This window comes from Elephantulus edwardii, unplaced genomic scaffold (genome assembly GCF_000299155.1).
Source record: "Elephantulus edwardii isolate Elephantulus edwardi_28Jun2011 unplaced genomic scaffold, EleEdw1.0 scaffold00223, whole genome shotgun sequence".
Lineage (NCBI taxonomy): Eukaryota > Metazoa > Chordata > Mammalia > Macroscelidea > Macroscelididae > Elephantulus > Elephantulus edwardii.
The window spans coordinates 4,174,261-4,183,494 of record NW_006399973.1 but is presented as its reverse complement, the minus strand read 5'-3'; positions in this window follow the sequence as shown (position 1 = coordinate 4,183,494).

Here is a 9,234-nt window from a genome sequence, read left to right as displayed (position 1 = left end):
TCTCTATAGCCATGTGAAATGATACGTCGTAAAGTACAATTAGAGGAATTCTTTTTTCTTATAATTAATATCACATTTTTGAACTTGAACTCTGAGAAGAGATGCCAAAAGGCAGTGGTACCGTGTTACTTGTTTTTATGAATTACTTTTTAACAAGGAATGATTCGTATTCATTAAATGAATTCAACATTTTCCCTGTAAAAACAATAGAGTTTCAGTACATGAACTATAGAGGAAATATATAAATATATATATATAATGTACATAAATGTTACATTTGTAAAGAAAATGTAAAAATGTAACTACAGAATATGAATTGCTTAAACTGTGCTGCAATGTTGGATGACAACTCTTTGTCACAGTTAGAGAATGAGGTTAACTAATGCGTATTATGAGTTGAGTTCATAAGGAAACACAAAACTTTGTAATTCTGTTAAATCTTTTATGTGGATTTATTTATGATCAGCCTACTAATTAAAAATATTTTGCTTGAAAAAAAAAAAAAGAGTGGCCATAGACCCTTTGACCTTCGACCTCATAGCTTAGTTCAAGTCAGTGTTCCCGTTATCCTATAGTTATGGTGTCTTCCTTTAGTCCTCTAGCAAGTTTGGGTGAAGGCCTCTGGTTCTGGGTCCATGGGGCGACAGTTCCAAGTCAACTTTATCTCATGTTAGTTTCAGGTTCTCTGCTGAGGCTGCTGTGGCTTTTATGTAGATCTCTATTTGGTTGGCTTGGAGATCTCTGACCTCAAAGGATGTGCACTGCACTTTCTGCTGCTTTTTTCTCACTGGTATCGAAATTCCTAAATATCTGTTGTTGGATCCACTCAATTTAAACTTAGTGGAATGGCAAGACTAGCCAAACCCCTTGTGGATAGACTAGCACAACTTATTTGCATAATGCTCTCCAACCATGTGGCAAAGTCGATGTCTAGGAAAGCTGTTTTCAACAATAAAGCCTTGATATTTCAAAGGAAAAAAGCACCTACTACCTGCAAGATTTTGGCATTTTCTGCATTAGATCAACTAGCTGTGATCATCGTGACCCAGTTGGGAAGATCATGGAGATTCTGTCAACACAATGAGGAGTGTTTATTTCAGGTCCCTCACCAGGTAGAGATCATGATATCCTCTTCCCCAACTGGCTGACTTACAGCTGATATTATCCACCTCTCATTTTGACAACCACATTTGTGTTTGTTGTTGTTATGAGCTATCAAGTTGGGTATGACCCATAGAGCCTTTATGAGTAACAGTTCGGAGCCCTATCCAGTCCTGTGCCATCCACATCATATTGGACATAACTGAGTCCATTGTTACAGTCACTGTGTCAATCCATTTTGTTGAGGGCATTCCCCTCTTTTGATGACCCTCCACCTTTCCAGGAATGATGTCCCTTTCCAAGAAATAGTAACTCCTTACAACATGCCCAAAGCATATGAGACAAAGCTCCACCATCCTTACATCTAAGGAATGCTCTGGCTTCATCTTTTCCTAGACCAAAAAGGTCTGTCTTGGAGAGGCTGAAACCTTGGAGGCAAGGATTTTTGAAGCTCCATCTGATGTGCTTTGGGCACGTGGCCAGGAAGGACCAGTCCTTTGAGAAGGACATCATGCTTGGAAGGGTGGAGGAACAGTGCAGGAGAGGAAGACCCTACATGAGATGGAGGGATACACTAACTGAGGCAATGGGTGTAGGTGTGTCAGAGTTAGTGAGACTGACTCAAGATAGGGTAGGGTTCAGAGCTGTTATTTATAGGGTTGCTATGAGCCATGGGTAACTTGACGGCACATAATAACAACATTCTTTTGGTAGTCTGCAGAATATTCAGTACATGTCTCCAGAACCATAACTCAAAGTCATTGATCCTTCTCCTAACATTCTTATTAACTGTCCAGCTCTCAGATACATAGCAGATGATTGAAAAGACCATGGCTTATATCAACTGCACCTTAAAATTGGCATCATTATTCCTTCATACTTTGGAGAGTTCTTTTACAGCAGACTTTGCCAATACAATATATATTTTGATTTCTGGACTATTTTTTGTAAGGGTATTGATTGTGGATCCAAGTAAGATGAAATAGTTGACAATTTCAGATTTTCTCCATCTATACTGATGCTGCCTATCAGCCTGGTGATGAGGATTTTTGTCTTCTTGATATTGAGATGTAATCCATATTAAAAACTGTTGTTGTTAGGTGCCAACGAGTTGAGTATGACTCATAGCAACACTATGAACAACAGATCTGAACCGTATTCTATCCTGTGCCATCCCCACACACTCTGCCAGAGGTGCTTGACTCTAGCTCTATGATTTGGCAAACGTGACTCCCTGACAATTGCCTAAAGCCACTCAGCCATCAAGCAGCTGGTTTTCTCAGCCAGTCGGCTAGAATCCCACAGTCCTGTCTCCTGGTTTCCCCCATCCCTGCCGTCACCATCTTGTCTCATGCTGCCTTATCATTTTTCCTTGTACGATAACTATGGTATTCAAGGTCCCTATCTCTGCTTCATGCAGGGATCTTGGGTCCAAAAAATGTGCTGGGACTCTTCAACAGTAAGGATTTGAGTTGTCAGCCCAAAGGTACAGTTCAAGTTCATCATCACTCCATAGGAGAAAGGTACTCCTCCTGTGTAATTCACTGTTTCTGAAAGCCCACTGTTGTTGTCGTCGTCGTCGTTGTTGTTAAGTGTCACTGAGTCACTTGTGACTCATAGCAACCCTATGTACATCAGCTCTGAAACTTCCTCTATCTTGAGCCAGCCTCATCATCTCTGACACACCTACCCTCAATACCCTAGTCACCAAGTAAATCCATCTTATCCACGGTCATCTTCTCTTGCGCTGTACCTCTGTCCTCTCAAGCATGATACCCCTTTCCAAAGAGCTGTTCCTCCTTGCAACATGCCCAAAGTGTGTTAGACGGAGCTTCAGAATCCTTGGCTCCAAGGAGCAGTCTGGTTTAACCTTCTCTAGGATGAACCTATTTGTTTTCCTAGCAGTCCATGTTATATTCAATATGCTTCTCCAGCACCACAGCTTAAAGGTATCAATTGTCCTTCTATCATCCCTAGATATTGTCCAGCTTTCTGATACGTAACAAGTAATTGCAAAGACCATTAAGTAGATCAGGTGAAACTTAGTCCTGACAGCAGATATTCCCAGTGCAATTTACCTTTTGATTTCCTGGCTTCTAGTACCAAGAGTGTTGATTGTAGAGCCAACAAACTAATGCTATTAACAATCTCAATCTCTTCACCATCTATCACAATGCTACCAAAAACCTCAGTGGTGATAATCTCTGTTTTCTTGATGTTGAGCTTCAATCCATATTGAAAGCTGCAGTCCTTGATATTACACAGCAAGAGCTTCAGGTCCTCCTCAATTTCAGCAAGCAAAGTTGTGTCATCTGCATAACGCAGGTTGTTGATGAGTCTTCCTCCACTCCTGATGCCACACTCCTCCTCATAGAGCCCAACCTCCTGGATGATCTGTTTCACATATAGATTGAAAAGTTATGGAGATAGGACATATCCCTGGTGTACACCCTTTCTGATTTTAAACCATGCAATGTTTCCTTTACTGTTCTAATGACTGTCTCCTGGTCGAAGTATAGTTTTCACACAAGCACAATCAAGTATTCTTGGATTCCCATTTCTTTCAGAGCCTCAGTTTGTTGTGATCCACACAGTTAAATGGCTTTGCATAGTCAGTCCACAGATAGACATTCCTCTGGTACTCTCTGCTTTCAACCAAGATCCATCTAACGTTAGCTATAATATCCCTAGTACCATGACCTCTTCTAAATCCAGCCTGCACATCTGGCAGCTCTCTGTTAATGTACTGTTCCAGTCATTTTTTGATAATTTTCAGCAGAATCTTGCTTGCATGTGATACTAATGATATTGTTTGATAATTTTCACACGCTGTTGGGTCACCTTTCTTTGGAATTGGAACAATTATAGATCTCTTCCAATCAGTTGGCCAGGTGGTTGTGCTTCAGATTTCTTGACACAACTTGGTGAGCATATCCAGGGCAGTATCTGTTTGTTGAACTATGCCAGTTGGTACTCTGTCAATTCCTGGGGACTTGTTTTTTGCCAATTCCTTCAGAGCAGCTTGAACTTATTCCTTCATCAACATAGGCTCTTGTTCATATGTTGTTTCATTAAAGTCTTCTGTGTCAGTTAATTCTTTTTGGTACGGTGACTATGTATATTCCTTCCATCTTATTTTAATACTTCCTGTATCATTTAATATACTGCACAAAGCATCCTTAACTATTACAACTCAGGGATTGAATTTGTTCTTCAGTTCCTTCAGCTCAATAAATGCTGAGAGAGTTCAGTCTTTTTGGGTTTTTTTTTACTCCAGCTCTTTGTACATTTCATTATAACACTTTTCTTTGTCTTCCTGAGCTGCCCTTTGAAATCTTGTGTTCAGCTCCTTAATTTATTGATTTCTTCCCTTTGCTTTGGGTTCTTAGTGCTCTACAGTAATATATTAAGAATCTCATCTGACATCCACCTTCCTTCTTTCCTTCCTTCTCTGTGTTTGTAATGACTTTTTGCATTCTTCATGGATATTATTCTTTATATCCTCCCACAGGTCACCTGATCTTCGCTCATTAGTGTTCAAGGTCTCAAATCTCTTCCTGAGATGGTTTTGAAATTCAAGTGGCATAGACTCACGGTCAAATATTAGTTCCCAAGGATTTGATTTAACCTTCTTTAGCTTCAGTTTGAACTTGCATATGAGTAGTTGTTTTGTTCCACAATCGGCACCCAGCCTAGTTTTCACAGCTGATCTCCAGCTGCTCACTCATTTCTTCCCACAGATGTAGTCAATCTGATTCCTATGCATATCATCAGGTGAAATCCATATGTATATAGTCTGTATTCATGTTTCTTTAGTAAGTATTTGTAATGAATAGGTCATTGATTATGCAGAATTCTCTTATTCTGTCTTCAGCATAATTTCTGCCACCAAGACTATGTTTTCTGATTACTAATCAATCTTCCCTGTTTCCAAATTTTGCTCTTTAGTCAAAATTGTTGTTGTTGTTACCTATTATCAAGTATAATTCATAGAGATCCTATGAGCAACAGATCTAAACCCCATCCTATCCTGTGTCATTCTCATCATCCCTGACACACCTGAGCCCATTGCTGCAGTCACTGTGTTAATCTACTTCATTGAGGGTCTTCCTCTCCTTAACTGACTTTCTAACTTTTCAAACATAATGTCCCTTTCCAAGGAATAGCCTCTCTTAGCAACATGCCCAAAGTGTAAGATGAAGCTTTATCGTCTTTGACTCTAAGAAGCACTCTGGTTGCATCTTCTCCAAGGCCTTGTCTGTTCTTTGGCTGCCCATGAGATATTCAGTACTCTTCTCCAACAGCACAGCACAAAGGCATCAATTCTTCTGTTATCCTTATTCATTGTCCAGCTCCCAGATACGTAGCAGGTGATTGAAAAGACCATGGCTTGACTCAGGTACACTTTTGTTTTCAAACTTAAGTATTTTAGAGAGACCCCTGACAGCATATCTTCCCAAAACAATATGTCTTCCTGTCTCCTGACTGCCACAACTTCAATCTTTTCTCAATCTATCAGGATATTGTATATTGGCCCAATGGTGAGGACTTTTGTCTTCTTGATGTTGAGATGCAATCTATAATGAAGGCTGTAGTCCTTGATCTGCAGCAAGCATTTCAAGTCCTACTCAACTTCAGTAAGCAAAGTATATAATCATTTGTATAACACAGGTTGTTGGTGAGTCTTCCTCCAACCCTCTATGTCACACTCCTCTTCATAGCATCCAGCCTCACAAATTATTTGCTCAGCATGAAGATTGAATAGATATGGAGAAAGGATACAACCGCAACACACACCCTTCCTGATTCCATGCAGTGTTGCCTTACTCCATTTAGGTAACAGCTTCTTGATCTAGGTATAGATTTCGCATGTAGACAGATAAATAAAAGAAAATATATTCATGTAGAGAAATAATAAAAGAAATGAGAATGTGTGAACATCACCCACACACAACAGTGTGGATGAAGTTCACACATACAGTGGGAAGTCAAAGAAAGTCAAAGAAAACCAGAATGTGCCTATAGATGTATTTATGTATGTAGATGGAGAAGAGATTGAGGTCGTTAACAATTACAGCTTGCTCGGATCCACAATCAATACTCTTAACACCAGCAGTCAGGAAATCAAAAGACAGGAAAATCTGCTGTCTTGAATCTCTCCAGAGTGTGAAGAGCAGTGATGTCAGTTTAAATACAAAGGTGCGCTTAATCCAGGCCATGGTCTTCTCAATTACGTGCTATACTTCAGAAAGTTGAACAATGGCTAAAGGTGACAGAAGAAGACTAGATGCCTTCAAGTTGTGGTGCTGGAGAAGAGTCTTGAGCATACTATGGACTGCCAAGAAAGCAAATAGGTCTGTCTTGGAGAGGATGAAACCAAGTCTTTCCTTGGAGACTAGGATTTTGAAGCTTCGCCTCACTTACTTTGGGCATGTGGCCAGGAGAGATTGGTCCTTGAAGAAGGACATCATGCTCGGAAGGGTGGATGGACAGAGCAGGAGAAGCTGACTTTGGATGAGATGGATTGATACAGTAACTGGGGCAACATGGGTTGGTGTGTCAGAATTAGTGAGACTGGCTCAGGACAGGGAAGGGTTCCGAGCTGCTGCACCTAGGGTCACTATACATCACAGGTGACTCAATGGCACATAAAAATAGTAACGTACTATGACAGGTTTGGTAGCAGGAGTGGCAACCACTTCCTAAATAACATGCCTCCAGAAACTCTACGAACTTTGATAAATGTCGATAGTTATAGAAAGGCTTCAGGCCTTTTGTTCATAGGGTTGCTATGAGTTGTGCAACAACAACTCCATAATTCAAAGGAAAACAAACAAAAAGGCAAAATTAATCTAATACATTAGAGGCCAAGATAATGGTTGCCTGCATACTTATAGTTTGTGGGGTTTTCTGAAAGCATGTTATACTTCAACAAAAAGTAAAGAAATTGCACAAGAGGAGATTGACTACCCTTCTACCCTTCTTCCACGGAGCAGCTGATGCATTTGAACTATATGCCTTCAGGATTGCAGTGCAATTCCTTACCACTAAGCCACCAGAGCTCCCTTGGACTGCTAAAAATATGACTGTCTTTAAAGAAGGGCATCCACAAGTGCTCCTGAGAGGCTAGATTTCATCACACATACTTTGGACAGAGAGAGCATCTTCTATGAGATGGATTGACACAGTGACTGCAATAATGGGTTTGAGCGTAGCAGAGATTCTAAAGCTGGCACAGGGTCAGACAGGGTTTCGATCTGTTGTACACAGGGTTATGCACAACCAAGACCTGATAGAATGCGTTTGAATGGACTGTGTGTTTGAATGGACTGTGTAATACTGAAAAACAACAATAGCAAACACTTGGTCTCTCATAGTAATAAACACTAATTTATAGGTTTTTTTTTTAAATAACAAAGTATTTTTTTCTTAAAACAACTATGAGATATCATTGCACCCCAGTCAAAATAGCAAAATTTAACAGAACAGCAAGCAACAAATGCTGGCGAGGTTGTGGAGAAACTGGAACCCTGATTCACTGTTGGTGGGAGTGTAAAATGGTGCAACCCCTGTGGAAAGCAGTATGGCGCTTTCTCAAAAAGTTGCAAATAGAGATACCATTTGACCCAGCAATTCCACTACTGGGAATATACCCTGAAGAGACCATAGCTGACATCCAAGCAGATATATGCACACCCATGTTCATTGCAGCTTTGTTCACAATAGCAAGGAGTTGGAAACAACCTAAGTGCCCATCAACAAACGAATGGCTAGAGAAGCTGTGGTATATTCGCACAATGGAATACTATGCTGCATTAAAAAACAAGGAACTCATGCAATATTATTCAAAATGGTTGACTCTGGAGAACATTATGCTGAGTGAAATATCCCAGTCACAAAAGGACAAATATTACATGATGCCACTGTTGTAGAATGGGACTGTCCTTGGGGTTAGGGAGACACTGAGTAAGATGGGTTCAATAATGTATACTGCACTGAAGAAGAGGAGGGAGAGAACCGTCTAAAAGAGAGATGTAACTGGGTATTTCTGTCATCACAGGAGACTAGAGCGAGGGCTGCATGGTGGAGGGGACCTGGGGGAGGGTTTGTAAAACAATGAAAGAATCTTTTCTTTTACTTTTCCATAATTTTTGGACTCATGTACTTATAACTTGTTAGTCAAATTTGTGTCTTCTAGGTTGCAACACCCCCATGATACATCTTGAAGGATATGTACATGTACAGCCAAGCACAATCAATAAGAGTGCATCTGAATTCCAAAATCAATCTCCATAATAGTCTATGTGTTTCCTACTGCCAAAGGGGCCCTTTAGAGTAGTGAGAGAAGATCTTCACCCTGAAACCCACAGCGTCCCTTTTCAGCAGGAAGTAGCTAAGAGAATACGCCGTCCCCTTTTCCTTATGACTCAGGGTGAAGTCTCTCTCAGGGAGGAGTGATAGGGAATGGCAAAGGATACACTGACAAAGAAGATTAATCAGAACTGGCTTTGACAAGCACTGTGGCATTTGGACAAGAACAAACTGGGAGGAGGGTAGAGAGAATAGTGCAACAATGAATGAGTGGAAGCCCAAAATCTCTGTAAATGTTTATGAAAATTAATAAAATATAATTATAGAAAAATTAAAAAAAATCAGGGAAAAAAAAAACACAAAGTATTTTTTTCCAAGAACAGAAAATCTCTTAAAACTTGAAAAGTGTTCTGAGAGTGAGAAGAAAGAGCTAAAATGACTGAGGGTCAGACGCCCAGTGGCAGCACCTTACTTACGTTTCTCCTCACCATGGGCATTCTCTTCTGGTGCAATTTAGAGCCTTGGAAACCTAGTGGAGGGTCAGTTACGAGTCAGTTCCAACTCACTGTCAACAAGTATTTCGAGACTCCGGTCCTCTGCATCACCTTAACACCTGCAGGACCCAATGAAGTCTCTAAGTACATTTCTGTGAGAAAATCCACAGGCTTTGGGGCTATGACGGCCTTAACAAGAGAGTCAAGGATACTTATCCCATCAGGACATTGAGGCCAGAGGCTAAATGATCTGTCAGGGGATACCATTTTATATGGAAGCCTGTCTTGCACCAAGGGTACGCCTTCCCTCTCCTTTCCCCCCTGAAAT